The 6,000-nt window shown below is 41.0% G+C and overlaps 1 protein-coding gene across 2 annotated transcripts in view; it reads right to left on the reverse strand.

The window, feature by feature from the left end:
• The window catches only part of chst6 (carbohydrate sulfotransferase 6), a 33,154-nt gene extending 28,464 nt beyond the window's left edge, over positions 1–4,690 (reverse strand). The window contains exon 1 of one of the 2 annotated variants that reach the window (XM_052060955.1): positions 4,407–4,690. The gene's annotated coding sequence lies outside the window, so the exon portion shown is untranslated. The remainder of the gene's footprint in view (positions 1–4,406) is intronic. The other variant, XM_052060954.1, reaches the window with a different exon arrangement.
• Positions 4,691–6,000: the final 1,310 nt, after the last annotated feature.

Below are 6,000 nucleotides of genomic sequence, written 5' to 3' on the forward strand. Positions count from 1 at the left end.
GGGTCACTCCCCCTAACACAGTCAGGCTATGTTGATTGTGTTGGTCCTTCTTGTGCGGAAGTCTCTCTACGGTTTTTGTGTAGACATCATTTCAAATGACACTTGGTTCGATGACAACACTGGAGACGTTTTATTTTCGCTAGGTCGCTACCACTGTCAGACAAACAGAGAAGCTCCACCCGCTCTATTTACCGGTATATGGACGCAGAACACTGGAACCTTCCACACAAAATAGTTCCAAACAAGTAACAATCGTGTCAGTGGCATATATCGTATACCTGTATGATACAGAGACAGAGAGAGAAGAATAGATAACTTTGGTCTTGTCAGTGGAGCAATCGGGCAACTTTTTAAAAGTAAACTTTCCATTCATAAACTCTTTAAGTATCCGTTTTCAGTATCTCGTGCTGCCGTGGCTGGCAAAACAGACATGGGCGTGGACTTCTGCAGCGCGCTTATTTTGTTCTGGTGTATTTATAGAGCAACGTAACATCCGCTTGTGACGTGTGCCGCGTTAATCTCGCGAGAAAAAATTTAATCCCGTTAAAATTCATTTAAATTAATGCCAATAAAAACGCGCTAAACTGACAGCTCTAATATATATATGTATGTACCGTATTTTCACGACTATAAGGCGCCATTAAAAGTCTTAAATTTTCTCCAAAATGGACAGGACGCTTTATGGTACGGAGCGTCCTTTATATGCGCTGAGTTCCAAAATCTGACTGACAGCCGACACGCTGTTTATATAGAGAAAAGGCGGAAGTGACTGTGGCCAGGCATGCGGGAAAGAAGTCGGCCAATCAGGGAAGGGTGGGCGTGTATATATACATATAAGGAGAGGGAGAGAGCGGGAGAGAGAGGACAGGCAAGCTCGTCCGCCAATGGTGAAGGGTGGGCGTGTAGTGGACGCTAAAGGGACACCTCAAGCCAGTACCAACACTTGTAGAGAGTGTGGCAATGTGCATTGTTGCAAAACAACTCCGGTTTTGGTTTCTAAGAACCCCTGAAAATAAATTCGACAAAAAGACACGCCTACGAAGCTCAGTTCAAACTTAAAGCCACCGGTTATGCTTTTGGCATGCGTGCCCATCTCACAGCAGCGGTGAAAAAACAAGTCAAGCAAATGAACTCTGAGCTTGCCGTTATTCCCGGAGGCTCGACTAAAGAACTCCAACCGCTGGACATTGGCATCAACCGGGCGTTCAAAGTAAAGTTGCGAACGGCATGGGAACAATGGATGATCGGTGGCAAACACAACTTTACAAAGAGTGAGAGGCAGCGCTTGGCGAGTTACGCCACAATACGCAACAACAAGAGGGAACGCGGCGTTTTTGATGGATTACGGTACTTGCACAATTGTTCAATTCTTTCTACACACACACGCACTGCCACCATGTTTCGCTCTGTTCTTTACTTTCAAATGTGGGAAAGCTTCACACGAGAGAAATGTTGACTTTGCTGTTGCTACTCCTTCTTTCCGCTCGGCAATGCGTAGCAACTCACACTAGCATGTGATGCATTCAATGACAACTGAGATGTGCAGTCCTCTGCTTCTGATACAGAGGATGAGGACTTTGATGGATTTCTGGGTAATGATTTATCGAAAAACGTGAGAACATTGTACGATGGCTAAATAAAATACACCCGAACTCAGTTCTGCTTTCGTTGCCTTTTTAAAAACGTGTTTTAGCTTATCTGTATGTCTTGGCATGCTACCGTATGCTTCAAGCTAACGTGTTAGAGTGCGCGCATGCATGCCGTATGTTTAAGTTGGCGTATGTTTTACCACTGTAAAACTGCGGCCATTGGTACGGTGCGTCCTGTGTATGTGTAAAATACAGAAATGTCACCCATTAATGAGACTGCGGCCATTAGTACGGTGCGTCGAATAGTCGTGAAAATACGGTATATATATATATATATAGAATATGTCTGTTCACAATGGAACACTACAACGAGGAAAACGAGGAAGTGACGCTTCCTCGTGTAAGGAAAGCGAGAGGAGTCAAGTGGCGTATTCAAGTGCGCTCAGTTTGTTCGAGAACGGAATTTCGGTCGTCATCCGAGGCATAAAAAACTCGAAATTTTTGGTCGAAAACCGATTTGGTCGAGAACACAGACGTTCGAAAACCGAGGTTTGACTGTAATTGATAAGATGGTAGAAGTGAATGGCCAGATTTTGGATCACCAATTGGGGGCAGAGTCGTCAAAATCCCCAGTCTGGGTTGACGAGAACACTGACATTTCTGTCACAAAGCAACTGGGTCTAGTTGGGAGGTAAATTACTTTGTCCAATTAAATACAATTGTGAATTAAAAATTACTTCAACTAAGAGAGATTTTTGGGGAGATGTTTAGCTTTTTGTAATGCATGATTGAAAACACTATCACTCGTGTCCATATCAGAATAAATACCAAAATACTTAATGCATGATGAATTGTTTATAGGTAAAGGCAGTGGTATCTTTTCAGTAGTGGTGTGAAGATATTTTATGCAGGCGTAGTATCAAAGTCGAAACTTATCGTGACAACACTTGTCAGTATAACACTTTAAAAAGCGACCAGAACTTAACATACCCCCCTACACCAAACATGCAACTGCTGTTTGTTTCGGGTCCATTCGCCCAAACTGTTTTGTGGGGAAAAAAAGAAAAAATTAATAATGATAATAATAAGATATTATTACATTTGATTCTTTTGACTTGACTCAATTTAGTGTTTCTGAGAATACTTTTACCTCAGAACACGCAATGCTCAGCTGTCTGCATAAAGCAAAAATAACTAGCTTGTTTGGGTCACTTTCAGATTTTGCATCACTGCATGGAGCAGCCGTGAATGTTTGTAGAAAGGGGCTGCATTTCAAGGATAAATAAACAAGCCAAGCTTTCTTTGTCAACAGGTGCGCTATGTGTCAACCAAGGTCAGTGAATTAATGCAGCTCAAACATTGGAATTTAAATCAATATTCAACTGTTTTATTTTACCACTTATTATAGGGAGTAACTTTGTTCAAACATGTACAGATAGCACATGTTAAACAGATAAAGTCAAGGAGATAACGTGGTGAGATTACATGGCTGCGAGTGTGCTTTTTTTCCCTTTGGTGCAGTGTCAGTGAAAGAAAAGTGTCTTCTTAAAAGTGGTTATCACACCTTGGTGTAACCTGAGCTCCAAATAATACCCTGAAGAAACTGAAGAGGCAACCATAGCCAATAAGGAAAACTGGCCATCACTCTGTAACTTGAAACTGAAATTTTAATATACAGTACAATACATAATGATGTATTCACATAGTGCATTCACAACAACTGCAGCTGCAACAACGCGCTTTTAAAATAACAGCTCACATGAAATAAAACAATAAATATATAATAGTATACAACACAGCACATAATATAAAACACGGACAGTCATGCAATTGTAACCACTCTTCCAGCATATGTTGTTTGAAGCAGTTCTAAATGAAAAAGGAGAGACTCAAAGTGTCCTTTCACCAGTGAATTGAGTTGGTCTCTTTACAGTTACAAAAAAGCTTCCGCTCCTCTGGGAAGCATGACTTTGGAGTGTAGGATTTCTGCCCATCCATCCTTAACAAGTGAGATTCAAAACCACTGATAGTGAATTAGAGTTTGGGTCCCAAACTAGTCGTTCGTCTTAAACGTGTGTGGCTGAGTGGTCTTTTTGATTGTTCCACTTTAAATTAACCCAGGAACAGTTTTATGAATGTTGCTTTATGGTCTGAGATGCAGTGATGTTTTGACTATCCCCCAAAAATTACTAAAATGTCTCAAATCGTTAAGATTCACACAAAGTGGTGCAGGCCGACTACTAATTGATTTAGAGGAGTTTCTTTTATTTATTGTCTTTTTCTCCTCTTACAACGTCACTTCAGACAATGATAACGGGCCATTTTTAAGTTGTTGGCCTGTTTCTATCACCCGTCAAACGTAAGTATTAAAATGCGCAATAAACGGTACAGAACGTCACTTATTCCTTCAATATCTGAAACAAATTAATGGTCAAAAGGCAACAACAAATGTTTGAGCATGACGTCTCTGATCCACTGGTTAAAGGACACTTTGATTTTCTCCTCTTTCATCTCAAACTGCTTCAAACAACAAAGCGTATGCTGGAAAAGTGGTTAGAACTGCATGACTGTCCGTGTTTTATGTTATGTGTTGAGTTTATTATTTTACTTTATGTTAACTGTTTTGTTAAGCGCTTTGTTACAGCTGCCGCTATTGAGAAAGCGCTATATAAACCAGCATGTATTGTATTGTATAACTTTGGTCGCGTTAAATTAGACGTGACGTCAGTGTGAATGTCATAGAAATGATTCAGAGGGTAAAAACTTATCGTTGTAGTTCGTGTTATTGTTACAATCAATTAAGCGGTTGAAGTTTACCTTTCGGCTTGTATGGGATTGCACTGCTTCGAGACGAAGCCGGCTTCTCGCACTTCCCTGTCCCGAGACCTCCACAATTCTCTACACTGCTTTTTCTTCCTCTGCTGTTCGCCAACCTCCACCTTGAATCCGTCCTGCTGCCTGCAAAGGGAAGTTTGAGACGTGGCCAGAGATTGCTGGCAGGCTACCAATAGGCTGGGTTTGAGTCACAGGGCAAGTTGGGTGTTGGGTGGATGTTGAAGGGCAGGCGTCACCAGAGCGAGTGAGGTTCTACTGCGGCTGGACAATGGTTGTGTGCGGATGTGTAGATTGCTGAGCCTGGTTATACTCTTTTTAAAAAATCTACTTCGTTTTGCCAGTGATTCGATAAGTTTGTGTCACGCTTCAATATGTTTCGTTACATTTTTTTAAATTGCGAGATGCCTTTTTTTTGTTTTTTTTTTTACCTAGATACCTCAATGCCCACCACGATAAAATATGCATGGGTGGTTTGACATAATTCCTATTTGCTGAAAGCGTTGTCCCGCACAACAAAGGAGTCTCTTCATCCTCAACTCACACTCGGGCGATTCTTAATCATTACAAAATGTGCATCCAGGCCCATTCTTAGAAAGTAGAAGCAACACAGCGGTTCGCAAATAACAATCGATTTTTAAAAAATCGACAACATAAGGTCTTGTCTTTTAACTCTGAACAGTTATTTTTAGCAGAAGAAACACTGGAGAGTTTTGCCCCAGGTAAATCCCACAACTTGCCTCTTGGATCCAATCCCCACATCACTTTTAAAGATATTTTATGGATTCTTTGAGGAACAGATTTTGAAAATAGTCAATTGCTCTCTTCGGATGGGGGTTTTCGCCTGCTGCTTTTTAAAACGGCGGTAGTGTAGCTCCTCCTGAAGAAGAGCTGTTTGGACCCCAGCCTTTTTATCCTTACAGACCTGGATCCAACTTAACATTTTTAAGTAAGATTTTGGAGAAACTAGCTTTTGTACAATTACATGATTTTTTACATTAAACCTTCACATTGTGTGAAGAACATGGGCGTCATTTTTGACTCTGAGCTTAGTTTTATTTCTCATTTTAGAAACATAACTAAGATTGTTTTTGATCATCTCAAGAATGTAGTCAGAGTCCGCCCGTTTCTCTCTCAGGCTAACAAGGAAATGCTGATGTATGCTTTTATTTCCTGTTGCTTGGATTGCTGTAATGCCCTGCTCTCTGGTCTTACTAAAAAGAGTATTCTAAGCCTCCAGGTACTCCAAAACTCAGCCGTAAGAGTATTGGCAAGGACCAGCGGCTCTCTCATTTCATGGAAGAGTAGAAAACAGCCAAACCTGCAAGGCAGAGTACATGGCCTGAGCTTCAGCTGTCCAGGAGTGTATGCATTTACATCAGCGATTCAAGGGTATGGATAAATACAACTATGTACCAACCAAGGTTTATGATGACAACCAAGCGGATATCACATTAGCAAGAAATCCCGTTGACCGTAAAAGTTATAAACATATTGATATAATTTCCCCCGTGTGGGACAAATAAAAGATATCTTATATTAAATATCACTTCATAGGAGAGGCAGTGCGGCAAGATGG

The sequence above is a fragment of the Hippocampus zosterae genome, chromosome 3, assembly GCF_025434085.1.
Source record: "Hippocampus zosterae strain Florida chromosome 3, ASM2543408v3, whole genome shotgun sequence".
In the NCBI taxonomy this organism is placed as follows: domain Eukaryota; kingdom Metazoa; phylum Chordata; class Actinopteri; order Syngnathiformes; family Syngnathidae; genus Hippocampus; species Hippocampus zosterae.